At 44.4% G+C, this 27,052-nt stretch overlaps 1 protein-coding gene across 1 annotated transcript in view; it reads left to right on the top strand.

Annotated features, from left to right (window-relative positions):
• Positions 1–27,052, top strand: part of TXLNA (taxilin alpha) — a 1,198,503-nt gene that overhangs the window by 554,855 nt on the left and 616,596 nt on the right. The gene's annotated exons all lie outside the window — the stretch shown is intronic.

Here is a 27,052-nt window from a genome sequence, read left to right as displayed (position 1 = left end):
AATCAAAACTAGTGCCCTCACAAAACATAATATTCATGGGTGCCAGCTTGAATACAACGGCCCAGGTGGCTTATCTCACGCCAGACAAGCAACAACAGTTGACTCAGTACTTCAAAATAATGGCAACAAAGACCCAACTCCCTGCAAGAAAAATTCTGCAGGCCTTGGGATTCATGGCATTTTGCATACTACTAATACCATTTGCAAAACTGCATATGAGGAAATTACAATGCTACCTGAAAATCGTATGGACTCAGCACAGCCACAGCTTGGAAACAATGATGATACTCATTCCCTGCCTTCAACAAGAGTTTCTATGGTGGGCACAGGCATGTCACCTCAACAAGGGTCAGCCTTTCACCTTACCCACAGCCAGGCAAACTATGACAACAGATGCATCGGACTATGCCTGGGGAGCACACATGGCAGGACAGTGCATTCAGGGCAAATGGACTACAGATCAAAGGCATCTGCATATCAATCAAAAAGAAATGCTAGCAGTACAGAATGCCCTAACAGTTTCAAGGACCTCTTACACCCAGGACAACTAATAATAAAGACGGACAATACCACAGTAATGTGGTACATAAACAAGCAAAGGGGCACACATTCCTACTCTCTATGCAGGCAAGCAATGACCTTGTGGAACACAGCATTGTCTTACCAAGTTCAACTACAAGCACAATTCCTGCCAGGAAAGAAAAACATTTTGGCAGACGACCTAAGCAGAAACAACATGGATCCCCACGAGTGGAAACTAGATCCACAAGTATTTGCAATGATAACTCAGAAATGGGGATGCCCAGACATAGATCTGTTTGCCAACCCCCAAAACTACCAACTTCAAAAATTTTGCACAAGGACATTCCACCCACAAGCTTCGAAAGTAGACGCCCTCTCATTCAGTTGGAAAACATTAACAGCGTATGCCTTTCCTCCACTGCCCCTTCTAGCAAAGGTACTGCTGAGAGTCAGATTAGAGAGGCCACAAATGATACTCATTGCACCAGACTGGCCAATCCAGCACTGGTATCCAATTCTAAGGAACATGGCCCACGGCCCACCATGGATTTTACCACAAATTCCTCACCTGCTCACCCAGCGAGACAATCAGATTCTACACAGCCAGCTCAAGACTTTAAACCTGGCTGCATGGCAAATTACCTAAACAACCAGCCAACACCTCTATCCAAAGCTGTTATGGATGTCATTCTGGAGGCCAGGAGGCCCAGCACCAGGAAAACCTATTCAGACAAATGGAAAAGATTTTGCGCCTGGAACCAGGCTAAAGGCCAAAATCCCCTTGATCCCAACATTCTACAATATTTAACTGAGATGTTGCACAAAGGACTTCCCTTTTCATCTATTAAGATCCACGCCTCAGCAATTTCAGCTCATTACAACACGGATCCTCCTTTATTTTCACATCCACTCCTAAGACAGTATCTCAGAGGGGCTAAGAACATAAGACCGCCCAGGAGAGCACCAACACCTACTTGGGATCTCAACGTTGTTCTGGAAAAGCTTACACTGCCGCCCTTTGAACCAGCTTTTTCAGCTGATTTAAAATTTCTTTCATGGAAAACTGCCCTGCTACTAGCAATAACTTCAGCTAGAAGAGTCTCAGAGCTACAGGCACTAATGGCAGTGGAGCCTTTACTCATTTTTCATCAAGAAAGAGTCTCTCTACAAAATAACCCTTCCTTTATGCCAAAGGTGGTGTCCAATGTGGCCCTAAACCAAACCATTCATTTGCCCAAATCCCCAGAACAAAGGAGAAAGACTCCTGCACTCTTTGGACATTCACAGGCAATTACATTACTACTTGCATAAAACTAAGGCTTTCAGAAAATCTGACCAGCTCTTTGTAGCCTATGCTGCAGGATCAAAAGGAAAAGCCATCTCAAAACAGACCATTTCAAAATGGATAGGACATAGCATACATTTCTGCTACACACATCATGGGAAACCGGTACCTGCTAACATTAGGTCCCACTCCACACCAGGGCTACAGCTACATCAGCAGCCTTTCTCAGGGGGGTGCCAACCAAGGATATTCTGGAAGCTACAACTTGAGTTCAGTGCACACCTTCACCAAACACTATAACTTGCCTCTATATTCTAAGACTAGAGCTGGTTTTGCCACTGCAGTTTTGCAGGGCCTACTAGCTTCTTCTATCCCTGTTTAACTCCACCACCCATCCTTAGCTTTGGGATTCAACCCAAGTGTGATGACTGCAGCAGGGTAACACGATTAACATAGTACAGTTTTGTACCTACCATAAATGTAGATGTTAGAGTGTATACCCTGCTGCAGTCCAGGTTACCCTCCCTCCATCCCCTCTGAACTAGCTGGACTTATCTATACCATTCTATCCTATACAACCTCTGTGGTGTATTTGCTTGTGCCTGAAGGTATTGTTTTATTTTTATATGTACATTTTTATATAGCAATATATATTTTGCCTACCTATTGGGGGCACCTGACATCTGGGGCAAGAAAAACTGAAGAAAATGGCATCGGATACCTCTTATATACCCTGGCGCACTGACGTCAGGGAAGAAGCGACAGCAACCGATGCCGGACCAAGACTTTGGAACTCAGGCCGACTACGGGACCGCCTGACGGCAGGATAACCCAAGTGTGATGACTGCAGCAGGGTGAACACTCGAACATCTGCATTTGTGGTAGGTACAAAACTGTACTTTTTGATGCTTTAGAAACATCTTGTGTGGCTGCTGTCACTGGGTCTGTTCTTAGAAGGCATGCTTGGCTAAAGGAACAAATCTTGCCAGACCATGTCAAAGCAAAATTACTAGATGCTACATTAAACCAAGAATGTTGGTTTGGCACTAAAGCAGAAGAAGTTCTTAAAAGCTAAATCTATGCAAACTGTTAGATTTCCTGCAAGTACAGCCACCTAGATTCAGTAGGCATTGGCCTTCAAAAAACTGGTCCATTCCAGTCTCTCCCAGACTTTCTCAGTCCAAACCCTGGGGTAGCAGACCACCAAGATTACAGTCTCAGGGTATGCGCAGATCTAAACAATGGAGTGCCCCCACCTCAAAAACAGGGAGTTGTAAGCCACCATCATATGGAAAAAGTTCACAATGACTTGTCCTTCATCCTTCCCAGCCTTGCCCAAGTACTTGCACCACTAGGAGGAAAACTCGCCCTGCATGCAAAAAACTGGGAGTACATTACCCAGGACAGATGGGTCTTAAACATTGTATCCCAGGGATACAGATTCTGCTTCCACTCACTGCCAACCCCAAGCGGATTGCCAGACCTCCCCCCTAACCATTGGGCAGAGGCCCAAAAGCAAGTACTTTTTTTTCTCAGTATTAAGGCTATTCAACCTGTTCCAGCAGAGCAAAGGGGACAGGGTTTTTACTCCAGACTGTTTCTGGTACCCAGAAAAGAGAACTCACGGCACCCTATCCTGGATCTGTCTGTTCTCAAAACCTTCCTGGTGGTTCCAAAATTCAAAATGCTTACTCTCCAGCAGCTGCTTCCTATGCTAGCCAAGGACTCCTGGGTGGTCACCCTAGACTTAAAAAGAAGCTTATCTGCTCATCCCCATAAGGGAATCTTGCAGGAAATATCTACGTTCTGGGCAGGCTCTGTCTCTCTGACCTGAACAGTAAAGGGGTAGGGTCTTAGTACCTACTAAATCCTCGTAGGAACTTCTGTACTATCTGTGAAGATCCAAAATTCTGGCAATTTGAGCAGATGATGGTCGTCTTCATGCCAGGGAGGGCAGGGAATTTAGTTGGAAGCAATTAGAGGACCCAGATGGGGAGCCCGTTTTTGCCTTAGCAGCTGTGCTGTGATGTCAGAGGCCTCCTTTAGGAATGCATCAGCCCAGATTATTTGTAAAGCAGCCACATGGACAAAAAAATCACTGCAACTTGGACCTGTGGTTAAGTAGCAGAGTGGGCTTCAATGACCCTGTCCTGCAGGGCCTGCTGTGATCTTCCTGCTGTGGGCAGCTGTTTTAGTATTCTTCCCATGCGTATGGCATTACACTACAGGAACAGTTTAAAATTCCAAGATTCATAAATACAAGCCCTGGAATGAGAAGACAGAACATGCAAAAACTGTGGATTTGGATACACTAAGTCAGGCATTGCTGTGTCTGTTTCCATTTGTCTGAGGTATGGTAATATCAGTGTTAGTGTAAGTCATGAGACTGGTGTGGATGCAGTCCTCACGATGTTCTTCGTATTTCACTGTTGCAGTCATCGCAATTGGGTTATCTGCTTGCAGTAGCCCTCAGTCGGCCTGATTAACAAAGTCTTGGGTCCTGCGTCGGTTGCTGTCCCTTCCATGATGTCAGGTCATCAGGGGTATAAAACATACAGCCAACAGCATTACATAAGTTTTTTTTGCTGTGCGGTGCCCAAAGCAGAAGCAGTTTGCAAGTGCCGGTCGGCCATCTCCTGAAATTTTTGTTTTCGAGTTTCATAACCGAAGTCTTCAACTAAAGCTAAGTACCTCGTTGGGGAAACTTTTTCTTGCTCCTTCCAATGTCAGGAAAGGTTAATAACTGCATTTCTTGTGGAAAAACAAAGATTTTCATTCATACTGTATTCCTTGCCTATGCCCTGACCACAACATACCTTGCTGTCGGTTTTGTGCTTTTTTAATCAACGCACTATTCGTCGTTGGTATACTTTCGCCTCTAAGTATTTCGGTTCTCGGTTCAGTCATCCAGAAATGTCATCGGTAAGCCGTCAGACTACCGGAATTCTGAAAAAACGCAAAGATATAGACAGAGACAGGCCGCCTAGGTCCAAAGCTGCCGACGACACTTCTCCTAAGCCAGTCGCCAGTTCGCCGGTACTCAGTGAGGCACTTTCGCAGCCCCAGATACCCGCTACTTCTGATTCGCAGGCCTCTACTGAGACTCATTCGGAGTCCAGTATGCTGCGAGATGCTTCAACTGTGGAACCTGCGGCTGTCTCTACCTTGGATGGGTCCGGAGCTGCTGTGCAGGCACTGGCTTCTGAGGGTATATTCAGGCCTACGGACTTGCATATTGAACAGACGCCTCCTTCTTCTTTAAGGCCTAAATCTCGAACCATGCCTAGAAAACCGACGCCCAGGCCGCATGCTCAGGCCTCTATGCCTAAAAAACCAAATGAGAAGAATGCTTGAAGATCTTATAACTTTAATCAGGGGAAGCCAACCACCCTCTTTTAAGAGACCTAGGACTGAAATTGTTTATGAATCTTCTGATTCTTCTGATTATCTGGATTTACCTTATCTACCTATGAGGATTCTAATGCAGAAGACTCTATTCCCTCTGCTTCTCCTCCAGAGGATTTTGCTTTTGGTGAAACCTTGCACACTCTAAGGGAGCATTTCCACAGGGAAAGCCAGGATTTTTCTAATTCGAAAAAGAGGCTTAGGGGTTTCTTACTCTTGCCTCAGCATTGGCCTTTATCTATACCTACTGTGCTAGACATTGTTGATGATGCCTTTTTGGAATCTAGTTTGGCCCCTGATTTTTTGCCTCCTGCTCCCAGAAAACCTGACATATTACAGGGTTACTGATTCACACAAGTTCCTTTTTAAAAATCCTATTGTGGATTCAGAGACTATTTCACAGGGACCCAAGGGCATTAAGGCCTCTACTGCCAAAAACCCTATCCCTTCTGATAGAGTACTCCAGGGCTCTGGATAGATGGGGTAAGAAGGTTTACACTTCTGCAACCTTGGCTATTAGGGCTTTAAACTGTCAGTTTCATATGTTAAAGTATCAACAACATATTATTGGATTGCTTAAACAGAAAATGAGGATTCCTGACTGTGCTGAAAATAAGGAATTACAGGATTTAATGCATTCTGCTGAACAGGTTGGAAAATATACTTTGCAATGTGGGTTTGATTCTTTGCCTCTAAATATTTTGGTTCTCTGTTTAATTATCCAGAAATGTCATCTGTTAGCCATCCGACTACCGGGATTTCAAAAAAAACGCAAAGATAAAGACAGAGACAGGGCGCCGAGGTGCAAAACTGTCAACGCTTCTCCTAAGCCAGTCACCAGTACTCAGTGAGGCGCTTTCGCAGCCCCCTATACCCACTACTTCTGATTCGCAGGCCTCTACTGAGATGCATTCAGAGTCCGGTATGCTGCGAGATGCTTCAACTATGGAACCCGCGGATGTCTCTACCTTGGATGGGTCCGGAGCTGCTGTGCAGGCACCGGCTTCTCAGGGTGTATTCAGGCCTATGGACTTGCATATTAAACCGACGACTCCTTCTTCATTTAGGCCTAAATCTCAAACCATGCCTAAAGAACCGACACCCAGGCTGCATGCTCAGGCCTCTATGCCTAAAATAAATGAAAAGAATGGCTGAAGATCTAATAACTCTAATCAGGGAAGCCAACCTCCCCCTTCTAAGAGACCTAGGACTGGAGTTGTTTATGAATCTTCTGAACAAGATTCTGATTTTTCTGATTATTTGGATTTGCCCTTATCTACTTATGAGGATTCTGATGCAGAGGACTCTATTCCCTCTGCTTCCCCTCCAGAGGATTTTTCTTTTAGTGAAACCTTACATACTCTAAGGGAGCATTTCCACTGGGAAAGCCAGGATTTTTCTGATTCAAAAAAGAGGCTTAGGGATTTCTTACTCCTGCCTCAGCGTAGGCCTTTAGCTGTTCCTCCTGTACTAGACATTGTTGATGCTTTTTCAGAATCCAGTTTGGCCCCTGATTCTTTGCCTCCTGCTCCCAGAAAACCTGACCGATATTACAGGGTTCCTTATTCACACAAGTTCCTTTTTTAAAAACCTTTTGCGGATCCAGAGACTATTTCACAGGGACCCAAGGGCATTAAGGCTTCTACTGCTAAAAATCCTACCCCTTCTGATAGAGACTCCAGGGTGCTGGATAGATGGGGGAAAGAAGGTTTACACTTCTGCAACCGTGGCCATTAGGGCTTTAAACTGCCAGTTTCATATGTTAAAAGTATCAACAACATGTTAGTGGATTGCTTAAACAAAAAATGATGATTCCTGACTGTGCGGAAAATAAAGAATTACAGGATTTAATGCATTCTGCGGAACAGGTTGGAAAACATACTTTGCAATGTGGATTTGATTCATTAGAGGCCTCTCGCAGGGCTGCTGTTATTGGGTCTGTGCTCAGAAGGCATGCTTGGCGTAAGGAGCTATCTTTGCCTGATCATGTCAAAGCTAAATTGTTGGATGCTCCCTTAAATCAGGACCGCCTGTTTGGCAACAAGGCTGAGGAAGTTCTTAAAAAGATGGACGTTAAAGCTAAATCTATGCAAACTGTTAAAGATTTCTTACAAGTTCAGCCCCCTAGATTTAGTAGGCACTGGCCCTCTAAGAATTGGTCCTTTCCAGCCCCCTCTAGGTATTCTCAAGCCAAACCCAGATACAGCAGAAACCTCAGATTTCAGTCCCAGGGGGCACACAAGACTAAGCAGTGAAGGGTTTCCGCACCCAAATTAGGGAGTAGTAAGACTCCCCCCCCCCCCCCCATATGGAAAGCTATCTCAATGACTTGCTCTTAAAACTTCCAAGCACTTCCCAACTGAATGCTCCTTTAGGTGGAAAAATTGGTCTGCAGGCCAAAAACGGGGAACTCATTACCCAGGACAAATGGGTTTTAAAAATAGTGTCCCAAGGATACAGATTTCACTTCCACACCTTACCAGCACCAAGCGGGTGGCCAGATCTACCCCCAAATCAGTGGGCAGAGGCCCAAAATCAAGTACTCTCTCTTAAGCATGGGAGGCTATTTAATTGGTACCAGAAGAGGAAAAGGGACAAGGTTTCTATTCAAGACTTTTCTTGGTACCCAGAAAAGGCAATACATGGCGTCCTATCCTGGACCTTTCTTTTCTAAACACTTTTCTGGTGATTCCAAAATTCAAAATGCTGACTCTCTTTACCAGCTGCTTCCTATGCTAGGCAAAGATGCATGGTTGGCAACACTAGACTTAAAAGAAGCATACCTGCACAGGTAGTCTTGCAGAAGATACCTGCGCTTCAAAGCAGGCTACATAGGTTCATAGATTAGTACTAAGCTAACTGCCCTTGCGAGCCATTTTAAGCCTAGCCAATTATCCCTTGTGAGACTCAAACCCTGCACCTTGTGTTTGTAAGGCAAACACCTTAACCATTAGGGCACCCTCCCTGGCAAATGCACTGTCACTTCTCCGCGCACTTTCCTTTGGCTTATCTACTACGCCCAGGGTATTGACAAAGTGCCTAGCTCCAGTTATTGCATTTTGCAGGCAAAGAAATATTCAAATATACCCATACCTGGATCATTGTGTAATTCAGGCAGAAAGCAAGGACATTCTTTTCAAACATCTGGCCTTTGATCAAAGGGTACTGACTTGTCTGGGGTTCACCATAAACGAAAAGAAATCCCACCTGGTATCCTGTCAACAAATTATATTCCTGGGAGCAAGCTTGAATACAACTTCCCAGATGGCTTTCCGCCTGCCAGAGAAACGGATACATTTGACAACCTACTTCAAACAAGTGGCCACAAAAACCCTGCTATCTGCAAGGCAAATACTGCACACCTTGGGGTTCATGCCCTCCTGCATTCTTCTAATTCCATATGCAAGGCTGCATATGAGGAAACTACAATGGTATCTCAAAAGCCTATGGTGTCAACATTCACAGGATCTAGAAGCAAGGAATCCTATCAAACAACTAATAGAAATCAATACACCATCTTTAAAAACAAACACACTTTAGTTAAAACACACTGGATGTTTTGTGGTCAGGTTAGGGTTAACAATCAAACATTGCACACTAATTTGCAACTAATTAACCACACTATTTAAACATGGTGTTGTAACTTGTTTAATGTTTTGACTTGAAAAAGCCTGGAATACACCAGGCGAAAGCGCTTGTCTTATTATTTTCTACTGTGTTCGAGTTTTTAAAATAAACTGCTTTGGATTACGCTGGTTGGATTATTGTCTTACTTGCTGGTCATCGACTTTTGTTTTATTGGACTTATTTCTTCTACAAGTTTTTCGTTGCTGTTCGTATTTCCGTCATGACTGAAGCGACTGAGGCGTTCAACCCAGCTGATACACCTAACCTGCTACGCAACACCGACAACGACGGTCCTGTCACTAGAGCTGAATTCAATCAGCTGTTTAACATGCTAGCTGAACTAAAAAGCTGTATGAATGGACAGCAAACAAACAATTCTCATAGTGTTCGCACTGACTATGAGAAGGATGGTGACACTTCAAGGAACCAAAGGATTACCCGCAACCGAACAAGAACAGCTTTGGAACCACACGCTGAGCCGCAAGGCGAACCTTTGAATGGAACCATTACCATTCAGAAAAGCAACAACGCTTTACATCAAAAGCGCAACAAAGAACAGGCTAAGGAATTTAATTTCGCTTCCTGGGCGAACCAATCTTTTCGATTCAACAAAGGTACTGTTAACTCCTCTAATCCTGCCCCAATTGAGGCAGATTTTGACGATTTCAAAAACAAACTGTACATTTTACGTAGTAACCAATGTGAACTTGATTATTTACGGGAATGTGTTAGAGTAAAACGTGTACCTAAGGGGTTACGTTTATTTAAGTTTCCAAATTTTGTAAGACATGGTTCAACACACTATAATCAGCTCTGTGAAATATTCGACAGAGCAGGTTTAGAGGTTTTACAAATCATGATTGCAGAATATGAAAATAAGGCAAATATGGTTACAGAAGATTTAGAAACTTTACACCAAACTGTCATTTCTGATTCTGACTTCGACATGATAAGACATGATTATGATAAACTGTTTAATGAAGTAGATCAGTATTGTTTAAAAATTACCAACAGAAAAATTAGAAAGTTAGACAGAGATCTGCACGAGTACAGAGATGGCTTGGCATATCCTTGCCACAATAAAACAACCTATAATACAAGAACGTACAGTGCAGTAGACAATGGTGTAGACGATGTTTTTAACAAGAATTATAACGAACCCCCCCCCGTAGAAGTGAGAGATTAGCCGAAAGAGACAGAAGGCAAAGAAATCAGGATTTACCCCAACGCCCCGGGAGACCGGGGGGCGCTGGATTCAAACAGCAGAGGGTAGGGGGGAGGTGGAATTACAATTAGGATCTGTTTTAAATTCACCAACACATTCTTTAACAACTAATGAAGACTTCAACCTGTCAGTTGAGGACACTTCACATCAAAACAGAATTACAGTGACAAAAATATCTAACTGCAAATTGTCCAAAATGAATAATTTCACCATTTACAATTACACTGACACTGAAGTAGATTTTACAGCGTTTAACATCTTCACCAAGGGATTACATTTTGTGCCAACAAAAAGCTCAGACTTGGCTAATTTATTAGTAGAGCTCAAGTTATTCACTAGGGGCCTAAACTTGAAGCATTTTTTTAAAGGCAAGGTTGACCAAAACAACAGTCTGCAGAGAAAAAGCATTTTCAACCCCCCCATGCACCCACTCATTAAGTTATATGAGGAACTTGTGGAAAATGAACTTCGCTGCATGGACAACACTAAACCCAGTCAAACCAATATCAACATGAATGAGCTGAAATTTATCACCAAGCTTAGGAAGGAAGGCATCCGAGTAATGAAGCCTGACAAAGGGGGTGGTATTGTACTCATGTATGATTCCAATTATGAATCATGTATGCACATTTTATTACATGACTCAAATCAATACGAACTCACTTCTCGCAATGAACACAACATTGCCATAGCCAAAATCAATTACACCCTCTACGATTATTTAATGCAAGGCTTCATAAACGAAAAACTATACAACTTTCTCAAAGTCACAAAACCACAGACACCCGTCATCTTTGGGATACCTAAAATACACAAAGGTATCGATCCAGTTCCATTCAGGCCTATAGTTGCAGGAGCAGGCGGAACAACAGAACCAATAGCCAAATTTATTGACTATATTATGAAAAAACACAGCACTGCCCTCACAAATGTATGTAAAGATTCATGGGAATTCTTAAGTAAATTCCCTAAAGAAAAATGCAATGCTTCAACATTGATGGTAACTGTGGATGTAAAAGATCTGTTTCCCAGTATTCCACACGGTACCGGCCTGAACTGGTTTTTGGATTTTCTCAGATTAGAAACAAATCTAAGTAACAATTTTGTTAATTTAATTACTGAGTTGATGGGTGTCGTTCTGGAAAACAACTTCATGTTGTTCAATGGTGAGCTATTCAAACAGCTCAAAGGTGTAGCGATGGGTGCTGCCTGCGCCACCATTTATGCAAACATTGTGCTTCACAGGTGGGAACAGGCACACATTTTTCAAACAGCCTGGGCACAACATCTAATCTTCTATTGTAGATACCTGGACGACATTTGCCTTATTTGGAATGGGAATGAGGAGCAACTAACTAAAAATTTTTAGAATACATTCAACACAACAACTGACTTTCTCAGATTCACCCATAACATTAATTCAAACCAACTCAACTATTTAGATGTAACCATCTTCAAAGAAAAGACAACTGGGGAATTATGTTCGAAAGTCTTTAGAAAACCAACATTCTCAAACTCACTACTGCACTTTAAAAGCCAACACCCTTTCCATCAAAAGAAAGGGATTCTTAAAGGACAAATGATTAGGGCTTCAAGAATGTGCAGTAGTATGAATGAGTTCCTAAATGAAACTAAAACACTTCATCAAATGTTTTCCGAAAGATCATATCCGGGAGACTTAATAGATCTTGTTATAAAAGAAGTTTCAGCCAAAAGAAACTCCCTATACCCTCCTTTGTTGGGTTCTACAGCAGCCAATTTCTCACAAACCAGGGAAAAAGAAACACCTCCAAATATTCAAGGTGAAAATTTCATTTACACTTTCTCAAACGACTCTACTTCGATAGAAAACACTATAAAAAAATTCTGGTTTGTTTTACAAAATAATGAAGAATTAAAACAGAACATATCAAGCAAGCCCAGTTTTGTCAGGAAAAGAGGACAAAACTTGAAAGCCATTTTTGAAAAAAGGCAAAATAACAAAATGTTAGGAACCAGCAAAATTAATGGCACTTACAGTTGTGGTGCCTGTAAACAGTGCCCTGCTATTATCAATGACAACCACATTTATTTAAGGGCACGCCACACCAATATTAAACCAACAGGACATTTTTCCTGCTCTACCAAAGGTGTTGTCTACATTGGACTATGTTCCACTTGTGGAAGTTTTTACATAGGCAAAACAGAACGTGAATTCAGAAAAAGGCTTTACGAACATGCCTATGAAATTGAAAACAAAAAAGAGAGCAACGCCTTTTATAAACACTCTCTGGAATGCCCTAACTTTAAATTGGGTTTCATGGTACTTGAACAGGTAAATCCACACATTAGAGGGGGAGACTGGGAATCCACACTAGAGTTTAGAGAACTCATTTGGCAACTGAGGTTAAACGCAGGTAAACCCCCAGGGTTAAATGGTTCCATAAGTATTGGCTCACTACTTAGATTAAGAAGGGCCAGGTTATAGGGCACTAATATCAAATGTTTTTGTACACTAGGTTTAAAACTGTTTATACCCTAATAACCCATGGTTGGTTTTATTTTATTTTTATTTTTATTTGTTCATCATTGTAAACACGTCAGTTTTTAATTGACTGACTAACCTTAAAATATGGCAAGTGAGAATGTTTGTTTTTAACTGACAGCAAGAAAATCCACACTGGCTTACTGAATTTTAAGAATTTTAATTATTTTAATGAAATGTTTAAAGCACGATGACATTTTTTAAACAAACATATCTATTTCAAACAACTAATAGAAATCAATACACCATCTTTAAAAACAAACACACTTTAGTTAAAACACACTGGATGTTTTGTGGTCAGGTTAGGGTTAACAATCAAACATTGCACACTAATTTGCAACTAATTAACCACACTATTTAAACATGGTGTTGTAACTTGTTTAATGTTTTGACTTGAAAAAGCCTGGAATACACCAGGCGAAAGCGCTTGTCTTATTATTTTCTACTGTGTTCGAGTTTTTAAAATAAACTGCTTTGGATTACGCTGGTTGGATTATTGTCTTACTTGCTGGTCATCGACTTTTGTTTTAAAGGATTCCTATCATACCTTGCCTACGCCTAGAGTTCTTTTGGGCAAAGGCCTGCCACCAAAACAGTGGACTACCTACCATTCATATTACCCCCTGCCGCACAAATCTTTACAGACGCATCAGACTATGCATGGGGGGGCTCACCTGGCAGGGAAGTGCATTCAGGGCAAATGGAACCCAAGTCAAATGCACCTGCACATAAATCAAAAGGAAATGTTAGTTGTACAGAATGCTCTGACAGCTTTCAAGGACCACATTCTTCCAGGACAACTAATGATAAAGACTGACAAACACCACTGTCATGTGGTACATAAACAAGCAGGGGTGGGGGTACACATTCTTACCCCCTCAGCAGATTAGCCATGGCATTGTGGAACACAGCCTTGAGCTACCAAGTGAATCTACAAGCTCAATTCCTGCCAGGAAAACTAAATATACTGGCAGATGTACTAAGCAGAAACCTCATGGACCCACACGAGTGGAAACTGGAACCAAGGATTTTCAACATGTTGACAAGGAAATCGGGGAGCCTAGATATAGACTTGTTTGCCTCCCCCCAGAACCATCCACTGGAAAAGTTTGCACAAGGATTCCCCACAAGCTAGCTTGGAAAGTGGATGCTCTGTCCTTCAGCTGGAAAAAACTATCAGTTTATGCCTTTCCTCCTCTGCTTCTCCTCTCCAAGGTACTACTAAAGATCAAATAGGACAAACCAAGGATGATTTTAATTGCACCAGACTGGCCTCGCCAACACTGGTACCCACTCTTGTGCAGTGTGCCACGCTTGGCTCCATGGCACCTGTCTCAGACTTCCTTCCCTGTTGTCTCAGCAGGATAACCAGATTCTGCACTCTCGGCTGCAAATCCTGAACCTAGCAGCCTGGCTAATTACCTAATCTCTCCTTTACCATCCCTCAGTAAATCAGTGATGGATACCATTTTAGAGTCAAGGAAGCCAGGTACTAGAAAATCTTATGCTGCAAAATGGAAAAGATTCTGTGCTTGGAACCAATCTCAAGGAATGAACGCAGGAATGCCCAATATACCTCAGATTCTACAATACTTGACTGAGATGCTGCATAAGGGATTTTCTTTTTCCTCCATCAAAATTCATGCCTCAGCCATTTCAGCTCATTATAACACAGAACCCCCCCCCCTTCTCTCACCCACTGCTCAAGCAGTTCCTCAGAGGGGCCAAAAATTTAAGGCCACCCAGGAGAGTTCCAACTCCAGCCTGGGATCTTAACTTTGTTCTGGAGAAACTCACTCTTCCTACTTTCGAGCCAGCTGCTACTGCAGATTTAAAATTTCTTTCTTGGAAAACTGCTTTCCTTTTGGCAATCACTTCTGCAAGAAGGGTATCTGAATTACAGGCCCTTATGGCAGTGGAACCTTTCATCATCTTTCATGCGGACAGGGCGTCCCTCAGAACCAGTCCCTCCTTCATGCCCAAGGTGGTATCCATTGTGGCTCTTAATCAGTCCATTCATTTGCCTACCTTCTTTCCTAACCCACAGAACCAAGGGGAATGGATACTGCACTCTTTAGATGTACACAGAGAGCTTAGATTATAATTGGACAGGACTAAACCTCAAAGGGAATTTGAACAACTGCTGGTGGTATTTGCTGCAGGGACAGAGGGGAAAGCTATTTCAAAGCAAACAATTTCAAAATGGATAGGACATGGCATTCATTTCTTCTATAAGCACCATGGAAAACTTATCCCACAGGGCATCAGACCCCATTCTACCAGGGCTGCATCTACCTCTACAGCCTTTCTCAGAGGCGTACCTACTAGGGACATCCTAAAAACTGCTACCTGGAGTTCTGTACATACTTTCATCAATCATTATCATTTGCCAATTTTCTCTAAATCCAGGGCTGGTTTTGCCATTGCAGTCTTGCAGGGCCTTATAGCTGGTCCTAATTCTATTTAAATTCCTCCTCCCAACCTTAGCTTTGGAAATCTACCCAAATGTAATGACCTTAACAGTGAAACACGAAGAACATAGTACAGTTGTGTACATTTACCATAAATGTAGATGTTCGAGTGTATTCACTGTTGCAGTCCTGGTTACCCACCCTCCAGCCCCCTTTCACTGTACCTCTACTCTCACTTACTATGCTCTAAAAGCTTTTTGGTGTATTTTCTTTTCTGTTGTAGGTATATCCTGATATTTATAGATTTAATTGCTTCCCATTAGCGGGGCACCTGACATCTGGTGCAAGATAAACTGATGTAATGGCGTTGGCTGCATGTTTTATACCCCTGACCACCTGACATCATAGAAGAAGGGACAGCAACCGATGCAGGACACAAGACTTTGTTAATCAGGCCGACTGAGGGCTACTGCAAGGAGATAACCCAAATAGGGCTACTGCAAGGAGATAACCCAAATGTAATGACTGCAACAGTGAATACACTCTAACATCTACATTTATGGTAAGTGTACACAGCAGTACTTTCTCTGCACTACCCTTTGGCTTAACTACTGCGCCCAGGTATTCACAAAGTGCCTAGCCCCAGTCATCGCATTTTGTAGACAAAGAAATATTCAAATATACCCTTACCTGGACGATTGTTTAATTCAGGCAGAAAGCCAGGACATACTTTTGAATCATCTGACCTTTGTACAAAGGGTGCTAACATGTCTGGGGTACACCATAAACAAACAAAAAAAAAATCACACCTGGTACCCTGTCAACAAATCATATTCCTGGGAGCAAGCTTGAATACAGCTTCCCAGATGGCTTTCCTCACACCAGAGAAACTAATTTGAAAACCTGCTTCAAGCAAGTGGCCACAAAAACCCTACTATCTGCAAGGCAAATACAAGCCTTGGGGTTCATGACCTTCTGCATTCTTCTAATTCCAGATGCAAGATTGCGTATGAGGAAACTACAGTGGTATCTAAAAAGCCTATGGTGTCAACATTCTCAGGATCTAGAAGCAATGATTCTTATCATACCTTGCCTACGCCTAGAGTTTCTTTGGTGGGTAGAGGCCTGCCACCAAATCAAGGTACTACCATTCACACCACCCCCTGCCGTCCAAACCCTAACAGACTCATCAGATTATGCATGGGGGGCTCACCTGGCAGGGTAGTGCATTCAGGGCAAATGGAACCCAAGTCAAATGCACTTACATATCAATCAAAAAGAAATGTTAGCTATACAGAATGCTTTGACAGCCTTCAAGGACCACATTCTTCCAGGACAATATATGGTAAAGACGGACTACACCACTGTTATGTGGTACATAAACAAGCAGGGGTGGTACACATTCCTACCCCCTATGCAGACGAGCCATGGCGTTGTGGAACACAGCCCTGAGCTACCAAGTGCATCTACAAGCTCAGTTCCTGCCAGGAACAGTAAATACACTGGCAGACGAACTAAACAGAAACCTCATGGACCCACACGAGTGGAAGCTGGAACCAAGGATTGTCAACATTTTGACAAGCAGATGGGGCAGCCTAGATATAGACCTGTATGCCTCCCCCCCAGAACTATCAATTGGACAAATTTTGCACAAGGATTCCCCACAAACAAGTTTGGAAAGTGGATGCTTTGTCCTTCAGCTGGAAAAACCTATCAGTTTATGCCTTTCCTCCTCTGCCTCTGCTCTCCAAAGTCCTACTAAAGATCAAACAAGGCAAACCAAGGATGATTTTGATTGCACCAGATTGGCCACGCCAACAGTGGTACCCCCTCTTGCGCAGTGTGTCACTGTTGGCCCCATGGCACCTGCCTCAGACTCCTACCCTATTGTCTCAGCAGGAGAACCAGATTCTGTACCCTCAGCTTCATACACTGAACCTAGCAGCCTGGCTAGTGACCTAATCTCTCCTTTACCATCCCTCAGTAAACCAATGATGGATATCATTTTAGAGGCAAGGAGGCCTAGTACTAGAAAATCTTATGCTGAAAAATGGAAAAGTTTCTGTGCCTGGAACCTATCTCAAGGGATGAAAACAGCAGTGCACAGTTTATCTCAGATTTTACAATACTTAACTGAGAATGCTTCACAAGGGCCTGACTTTCTCCTCCATCAAAATTCACGCCTCAGCCATTTTAGCTCATTATAACACATAACCTCCCCTCTTCTCTCATCCACTGATTAAGCAGTTCCTCAGATGGGCCAAAAATCTACGACCACCCAGGAGAGCCCCAACTCCAGCATGGGACCTTAACTTTGTATTGGAAAAGCTCACTGTTCCTCCTTTCGAGCCAGCTGCCACTGCGGATTTAAAATTCCTGTCTTGGAAAACAGCTTTCTTTTTAGCAATCACTTCAGCAAGAAGGGTATCTGAATTACAGGCCCTCATGGCAGTGGAGACTTTCATCATCTTTCATGCGGACAGGGTGTCCCTCAGGACCAATCCCTTCTTCATGCCCAAGGTGGTATCCAGTGTGGCCCTTAATCATTCCATTCATTTGCCAACCTTTTTTCCTAATCCACAGAACAAAGGAGAACGGATACTGCACTCCTTAGACGTGCACAGACAACTTAGATTCTACTTGGACAGGACTAAACCTCAAAGGAAATCTGACCAACTACTGGTGGCATTTGCTGCAGGGGCAGACGGGAAAGCTATTTCAAAGCAAACCATTTCCAAATGGATAGGCCATTGCATTCATTTCTGCTACAAGTACCATGGAAATCCTATCCCACATGGGATCAGACCCCACTCAACCAGGGCTGCATCTACCTATACAGCCTTTCTCAGAGGCATTCCTACCAGGGACATCCTAGAAACTGCTACCTGGAGTTCAGTACATACTTTCACCAAGCATTACCATCTGCCAATTTTCTCTAAATCCAGAGCTGGCTTTGACACTGCAGTCTTGCAGGGCATTATAGCTGGTCTTAATACTATCTGAATTCCTCCTCCCATCCTTAGCTTTGGGAATCTACCCAGTTGTGATGACTGCAACAGTGAAACACGAAGAACATAGTACAGTTGTGTACACTTACCATAAATGCAGATGTTCGAGTGTATTCACTGTTGCAGTCCTGGTTACCCTCCCTCCAGCCCCCTTTCTTCTTTTGGCTATACCTCTACTTTACTATGCTCAAAAGCTTTTTGGTGTATTTCCTTTTTTGTTGGAGGTATAACCTTGTATATTTATAGATTTATTGCTTCCCATTGGGGGGCACCTGACAATTGGGGCAAGAAAAACTGATGTAATGGCGTCTGCTGCATGTTTTATACCCCTGATGACCTGACGTCATGGAAGAAGGGACAGCAATCGAGACAGGACCCAAGGCTTCGTTAATCAGGCCGACTGAGGGCTCCTGCAAGCAGATAATCCAATTGTGATGACTGCAACAGTAAATAAACTCTAACATCTACATTTATGGTAAGAGTGCACAACTGTACTTGGGAGTGCAAGGGCAGGGGGCTTGTCCCTTTGCAAAAAGCCTACTTGTAGTCTGTACTGTAAACAACTGTCTTTTATTAGCCTGTGCTGTCTTTTCTTTGTGTTAGCCAGAAAAAGGTCCATCTGGATCAGTGCTGTGCCCTGGACCTCAAATGATAAGTATACTTTAAATGGGAATAGCAGATGTCCTGTTTACTTGCTGCAGTATTCCTAACCTGAGGGATCTCCCGCAAGGTGACCTGACGTCAGTCAGTATACAAAAGTCTTTTATTACTCAAGGATACACTGTACGTTGCACGTAGGCTGCAGTTGGACGTAGGCCATAAAAGCTTATGTACATACCATCCGTGGAACTTTTCTGCTGTCGGATAAATACCAATCCAGGCGTTGGTCTGATTGTTTCAGTGATTGCGCCTTCAGCTTTTTTCAGATAAGTGCCCCGTTGGGGAAAATTTTCTCTCTACTACTGTTTTGGTAATGTCATCTAAGAAGGGCAAGTGCCAGTGTGGAAGACAAATTCCACATAAGGACAGTCATCTCGTGTCTCTCTTGCTTAATGTCTAGCCATGAACATAAGTCCTGTAGCATTTACCAGTCCTTCATACCCAAGACCTTTAAAAGCAGGCTGTCTTCTCTTGCTATCTATTTAGAGAACCAATTGGTTAAGTTGTTGGCCAAGGGTATGGAAAGTACCTCGGGGTGTGATGCTGAGCCAGTGAAGCACAAGGCCAAGATACCTAAGCCTGCGACTTCCACTGCACCTATACTGTCAGACGTATCTCCAGAGGTCTTGGTCAAGCTGGAGGCACGTCTGACTTCAGGCACGGATTCACAGGCCAAGCTCAGATGTGAGGCGGCCTTAACTTCAGCTGCAAGCATGTCTTTGGAGGTAGAGCAGACGTCCGTTCAGTATGTCGCGTTGAACTTAGCCTCGTTATTATAGAGGGTGTTGGGGGGGGGGGATGGGTACCACAAACTTTAGTGAGAGAAGAAATCGTGTCGGAAACTTTTGAATGCAAGCCTTCATCCGGTCCTCTACTTTCTTTAAAATTATTTCTCCTGCCAAGAAAAAAAACAAGCATTTGTCCCCTGCTAAAGAGGTCTAAACTGATTGGAAGGTCTTTTCCCAAAGCTTGTTTCAGGCTTTCATGGCACTCAAGCCGCCACCTTCTCTGCCTGCTCCCTCTCATGCCTCAGTCATTTCATCTCATTATAACTCAGAGCCTCCCCTCTTCTCTCACCCACTGTTCAAGCAGTTCCTTAGATGGGACAAAAATTTAAGGCCACCCAGGAGAGCTCCAACACCAGCCTGGGACCTTAACTTTGTCTTGGAGAAACTCACTCTTCCTCCTTTCGAGCCAGCTGCTACTGCAGATTTAAAATTCCTTTCTTGGGAAAAAACTTTTCTTTTAGCAATCACTTCAGCAAGAAGGGTATCTGAATTACAGGCCGTTATGGCAGTGGAGCCTTTCATCATCTTTCATGCGGACAGGGTGTCCCTCAGAACCAGTCCCTCCTTCATGCCCAAGGTGGTATCCAGTGTGGCTCTTAATCAGTCCATTAATTTGCCTACCTTCTTTCCTAACCCACAGAACAAAGGGAACGAATACTGCACTCATTAGATGTGCACAGACAACTTAGATTCTACGTGCACAGGACTAAACCTCAAAGGAAATCTGAACAACTGCTGGTGGTATTTGCTGCAGGGACAGAGGGGAAAGCTGTTTCAAAGCAAACCATTTCAAAATGGATAAGCAACTGCATTCATTTCGGCTATAAGCATTATGGAAAACCTATCCCACAGGGCATCAGACGCCATTCAACCATGGTTTCATCTACCTCTACAGCCTTTCTTAGAGGCATCCCTACCAGGGGCATCCTAGAAGCTGCTACCTGGATTTCTGTACATACTTTCATCAAGCATTGTCATTTGCCAATTTTCTCTAAATCCTAGGTTCATAGGTAGGTACTAGGCCATCGGCCCAAGGGCCTACGTAAGCCTAGCTAACAAGGTTCCCTGGCTTATGCCACCCAAGAAAGTTATTTTCCTGAGCCACTGTTGAGCAGACACACAGAGGTGATCTCCGGGGAGTATTTCCTATTTCCCCATCCACTCATCAAGATTTTTCTTGAAGAGTGCTAATTAAGAACTTTGCTTGATATAGATGGGTAGCCTGTTCCAGAGTATGGGAAGTCTCTGGGACAGGAATCTATCCCTCCAGCATGTCCTGTTTATTGTGGTGACAAGGTTTAAGTCCCTAGAGCGTGCAGCTTGGAGGGATTGGGATGTCTTTAGATGTAGCATGTCCAACAGATCTGGGTTTGACTTAGCTCTATATGTTAGGCAGAGATCACCTCTGAGTAGGCGATATGCTACGGAGTAAAGCTGGAGTTTATTGAGGCAGTCAGTGTAGGGCATTTGTTTGAGGCCAGTAATCCTCCTTGAGGCCTTTCCAGTTGCTGCAGATGTCTTGTGAGATACATTCCAAGAGGGACGTTGTACTCTATATAATGGGTTTAATGAGTGTCAAGTAGAGGGGAACCAGTGACCTCTGGTCCCAAGATCTCTTATCACACATTCGGTGTCAGGTAGATTACTGCCTATGTGGTAGTTCATGGGTACAGAGTTTTTACTAAAGGGGATGACACTGCACTTTTTGGCATTGAGCTTGAGGCCATGGCTCTGACACCATGCATCTGTCTCAATGAGGCCCTTCTGTAGGATGTCCACATCATTTGGGGATTTGACTATGGCTCCTAGTTTGCAGTCATCTGCGAACTTCTTTAGCCAGAGGCCTTCTGTGTTAGCCTGTACTTCAGAGAAGTAGATGCCAAACAGGAGAGGTCTCAGGATGGAACCCTGTGGTACTCCACTTGTCACTGCTTTGAGGTCAGATTTGGAGTCTGCAACTTTTACAGTGTGGTTTCTGTGAGTGTACCAGTTAGTAACCCATCTTGTGACGTAGGGATTCATACCTAGTTTAGTGAGTTTAGCTATTATATATTCCAGAATGGGGGATGGTGTTGAAAGCTTTGGCGAGTTCAAGATAGGCTGTGTGAACCACCTTACCCTCATCTACGGCTTTGGTGACTGCTTCAAAGAAGTCGGTCAGGTTTAAGAGGCATGATCTGCCTTTCACAAACCTGAACTGGGTGGGTTCCAGAGTTTGAAGGTTACCAATGTCTTTGTTTATGAGTTCCATGATGAATCGCTCCATGGCCTTGCAGACCAGGCTCGTCAGACTAATAGGTCAATAGTTCCTGGGATCAGTGGTGGCTCCCCCTTTGTGGAGTGGGAGAACTGTTGCTGTGCACCATTCAGTGGGCACAAAGCCTGATGCGAGGCTATTATTGAACATGGTGCTTAAGTGGGGAGCCAGTTCGTTCTGAATTTCGTGTAAAACGCAGCCTGGGATGTTGTCCGGTCCCATGGATGCTTTGTTTTTGGCATTAGAGAGTGCAGCTTTTACCTGTGTAGTTTTGATTACAGGGACTCTGCATTCTTTTTGTATAGATATGGGCCCTTTAGGGGGTGAGGGGTGGGGTAAAGTTAGCACTGAACCTATCTTCCAGGATGTTGGCAATATCAGTTGGTTCTGTAATTTTCATGCCTTTGTGCTCCAACTCAGAACAGATCTGGGTGTTGCCATCGAGATTCTCGACAGCTATAGAATGCTTTGTGGTTGTCCTTAGAATTGGTAGCGATTTTGTTTTTGTAGCTAGCTTTGGAGGATCTTATAAGGGATCTCAGCTTTTTACTGTGGCTGACCAGGGAGCTCCTCCACTCATGGGATTTAATTTTTCTTGCAACAGTTTTTTTTCTGTTGTACAATTTGTTTTTGGCAGGGGACCACCAGATTGGCTTCCTTTTTTTGGAGGATAGCGTCTTTGTTCTGTTTGGGATAGCACGATCCATGCACTCGTGTAAGTGCTTATAGAGTGCATTTGTGTAGGATTCAGCAGTTGTAACTGTATTGTCCATCTGCATGGGTGTCATGAAGTTGGCTTTGGAGAAATATCCAGAGATGGCTTTGCCACTGCAGTCTTGCAGGGACTTAAAGCTGGTCCTAATTCTGTTTAAATTCCTCCTCACAACCTTAGCTTTGGGAATATACCGAAATGTAATGACTGCAACAGTGAAACACTAAGAATATAGTACAGTTGTGTACACTTACCATAAATGTAGATGCTCTAGTGTATTCACTGTTGCAGTCCTGGTTACCCTCCCTCTACTTTTCCTTACTGTGCTCAAATGCTTTTTGGTGTATTTGCTTTTTTGTTGGAGGTGTAACCTTGTTTTTAATTGCTTCCCATTATGGGGGCACCTGACATCTAGGGCAAGAAAAACTGATGTAATGACGTTGGCTGTATGTTTTATACCCCTGACGACCTGACATCATAGAAGAAGGGACAGCAACCGACGCAGGACCCAAGACTTTGTTAATCAGGCTGACTGAGGGCTACTGCAAGCAGATAACCCAAATGTAATGACTGCAACAGTGAATACACTTGAACATCTACATTTATGGTAAGTGTAAACAGCTGTACTTTCTTTCCTCTTTAGGTGTCCTGCTGCAGACCCAGCTGTCATTTCTGTAACTACAGATAAACCATCTAGGTTGCTTCCTTCTGCCACCCTTCTCCCATCAGACAGAGAGTAGAATCCTTGAGAGACTGGGAAAAAATGTGCATACTTCAGCCACCTGGGCATTTAGGGCCATCAATTATCAGACACACATGACCAAGTACTACTTAAGAGCTTTTATGTCAGGCAACAAGTGCCATTTCAAATCTTCCAGATTCTGAAGGAAAAGCCTTGTCCTTTATCTTGGGAGCTTCCTCCCGACTGACAAGACACTCCATTAAATACAGCAATGATGCTGCAAAGGTTTTTGCCAGGCAGTTGCTACTGGTTCAGGTCTCAGAAGATTTTCCTTGTTCAGGTTTCAGCCCAGGATGACTTCATATGTAAATTAATGGATGCACTGTTAGATAATTCAGCCTTATTTGGTCTGGCAACAGCTTCTCTCAAGTCCCTACAGGAAAAAACTAAGGAACTCAAGGAGTTGAAACACATCTTGGTTTCTCCTGTGCCTAGGTTTCATAGGAATTTCCCATCTAAACCTGTCTTCGTCCACAGTCAGACTTCGCATTCCTCCAGTGGGACTTTCACAGGAGGCAAGAGACAACAGAAACCTAGGGGTTCTCAGGCACCCTCCCAACAGACAGTTCGTTCCTGACAAAGCAGGGAGTCCAGTTTCAATCCATATGTCGCCAGATGGGTAGCAAACTGGCTCACTGATAGAACCCACCTAATCAAAATAGGGGAAGCCACCTCAAGCAGTAGATGCATAACGAGTGGCGTACCCCAGGGATCTGTCTTGGGGCCTGTTTTATTCTGGATATACTTTTGAGGTGCAGGCCAAAACCAGTGGGTTGTGGCTGATCAAGTTTGCAGATGACTGCAAGCTGGGCGTGGTCATCAGCTCACCAAGTGATGTGGATATCCTCCAAGAGGGTCTCACCCAAACAAATGACTGGTGCCAGAAAATGCATCATCATCCCCTTTGGGAAGCGTAATGTCCCCAGTTATTATCACATTAATAATGTCCTAAGCACGCAATCAGTCTTGAGGGATTTGAACAACCAGGTTGATAGTAACCTGACTTTTGACCACCATATTGCTTCTGTTGTACGGAAAGCTTTCTGTATGGTGCACCTCTTAAGTAAGGGTATCTGATCCAGACAAGGTCATAACATCCCTATATTCTTCCCTTAGAAAGCCAAATGTTAAGTTGTCCATCTCGCCTTCATTCTTGCTGGATGGGTTCGGAGCCGATTCTAGGCTCCGACTCGGCCAATACTAAAGCGCTCGAGAGCTAATTCCACCGGCTTGAGGCTCCCCTATATCCCACAATGCTAGGCAGTAACTACTCAGTTCTCGTTTGCCGCTATAGCTGATGAGGTGCTTTTCTACCGGCTCAGGCAGGTCAGTGAGAGTTTTTACCATAATAGGTATTTCTTAACCCCCTATTGTTTCATACCATAACCTTTTTAGTTTAATATTTAGATAAATCGACCCCTGTTTTTCGGGTCTATATTCCCTTCCTTTTCTTCCCTTAACTTGTAGGCCTTCGGCCCCTTCCCTTCCCCCAGTCCTTTAGTGTGACTAAATTAGTAGTTTTTTGTTAAGGGCTTGTATGTGTGTTTGTGGCTTTGTGTTAGCCTTAATAATTTTCTTCGGTAGAGGGTGTGTCTGTAGTGTGTTTGTGTTGTTGTCAGGCACTCCTTTCACTATGTCAAAAGACGCTAAGGTCTCAGGCTTCAAGAAGTGTGACTCGTGCTGTCAGAAAATGTCTCTGACAGACGGTCACACTTCTTGTGTGTATTGCCTGGGACCTTTGCACCTGCAGGACTCTTGTGCTGTTTGTCATGGTTTTAGCCCTAGAGTCCTGCAGGAACGCAAAAATAAATTAATCTTGCGGGGCTTATTAAAGCCTGAAGGCCCCCCGACTCAGTCTGTGTCGGGGAAGCCTTCTAAAACTTCCAAACAGTCGGCTCCGGTTTCTGAGTCGACTGCTGGAAAGGTTAAGTCGGCTTCAACATCGGCTCCGGCCGGAGCAGATGTTTCCAAGCCTCATACTGTTACCTCGGCTCCGGCAGGAGCTGAGGCTGATAAAACTCCGTTGGCTCCGATACTCTTATTGGAGCCACAGTCTAGGAAGAGATCTAGATCCCCCTCTATCGGCTCCGTGCATTCGGCGCCAGGATCCCCTCATTTCTGAACGGAGCCATAAACGATTTGCAAAGGGTAGTGAGTAGACTTCTCAAGTCCGAGGCACTGGCCCAAATGCTGCATAGCCCGACTCAGCAGTCAGTGGCTATTCCCATTCCCCAATACACTCCTCCTCTGACTCCTTTGAGTTCGGAGCCAGGGCTTGTCGGAGCCATGACTGTCAGTGCGTCGGATCCGATACCTTCCCTTTCGGCTTCGTCGTCTGCACCGATCTCCTCCTTGGAGGGATCTCGGCACCGAGCTTCCCTCGCCTGTTCCGAGGGGGCGAGCGGCATCGGACCCTTGTCCGACCCCGGTCTCCCTCTCGGGGCTTTGGCGCTGGTGAGTTCGGCTCCGACATCGGCTTTGGAGCCGTCCCTGTCGGTGCCGGGGGAGGTCCTTGTCTCTTCGAAGCGGGGGCCTCTGGCCTTGCCTGACAGGGGTGCCTTCGAGGTCATGCGGAGCGTGCTAGAACCAGGGTCTGCCCCACAGTCTGCTCCTTTAGCCCCCCCATCTACAGTGCCTGCGGTGATTTCTACTCACCCCCTTGCCTTAGACCGCAGAGAGCCATCTCCTCAAGTTTCCCCATTGGGAATTTCCTCCTCTTCCGAGGCCTCTCCTGACCCGGTAGGAGATCCCCCTAGGAAGAGGCAGTGCAAGAGGAAGCACATTGACTCCCCTGAGTCTATCACCTCTGACACTGACTTAGAGGAATCTGAAGGTTCCCCTTGATCCCCCTCTGAGGATGTCTCCTTTGCTGACATCCTTGAGATCCTCAAACAGAGGGGGAACTGGCCAGCCCTTAGCCCTTCGGAGGATGAGTCGGTGTATCTTGAGGCATTTGGCTCTCGCCCTTCTACCTCCTGGATGTCCCCTCCCTTTGACCCCCTTATGGAAGTGGTGGCAAGGAAGGCTTGGACGGCTCCTGATTCAGTGGAACTCACCCCGAGGAGACCATCTAAATTTATTACTGCCCCTAGAGATAAAGATTTTTTATTCAGAGGTGTCCCTGTTGATGCCATGGTGGTGGCTGCGGCCACTAAGGAGTTGGCCGATCCTTCGGTTCCTGTCCATCTTCCTAATAAGGAATCTAGGACCATGGACAGGTATGGCAAGTGGATGTTCTCATCAGCGACCTTTTTAATGCGTTCGCTGAATTACTTATGCCATTTCACTCGTCTCCAGAGAGATTTACTCAAGGATATGGGTGAACTGATAAAGGATCCTACAGCTGAGGTGTTCAAAGACACAATGAACTCCCAGTTGGCAACCCTGAATTCCATCGTTAACTCCTCCATGCGGCTGGTCTCATATGCTGCAGATGGGGCGAGTAGAGCCGCAGGCACAGGTGTTGCCTTACGACGTCATGCCTGGATGCGGCTATGCAACTTTGCGGACCCTTTCAAGGCGTCCTTCACCAATTCTCCCTTTGGATTATCCTTGTTTGGTCCACAGGTGAAGGATACATTGACCAGGTGCGAGGTAGAAGGTAAGACTCTCTCTGCCGTAGGAGTCAGTTTTTCTACCCCTTCTAGACCCTATCCCAAAGGTCAGAGGGGAGGAAAGATGTGGTTCCGCAAACAATCCCAGGGAGTCTCATCTGACACACAAGGTCGATTCCCCTCTAGAGGCAGAGGGGGGAATAATAATAGAAGCCGCCCTAGAGGCAGAGGAGGTCCGCAAAACCAGGGTAGCAGAGAAATGTTCTCTGATAAACCCTTTCAGCATCCCTGAGGGGCTGCCCGGCTGTCCACCTTCGGAGGCAGTCGGGGGA

The sequence above is a fragment of the Protopterus annectens genome, chromosome 1.part1, assembly GCF_019279795.1.
Source record: "Protopterus annectens isolate FY-2018-M chromosome 1.part1, PAN1.0, whole genome shotgun sequence".
Lineage (NCBI taxonomy): Eukaryota > Metazoa > Chordata > Ceratodontiformes > Protopteridae > Protopterus > Protopterus annectens.
This window is presented reverse-complemented; position numbering and strand designations above follow the sequence as displayed.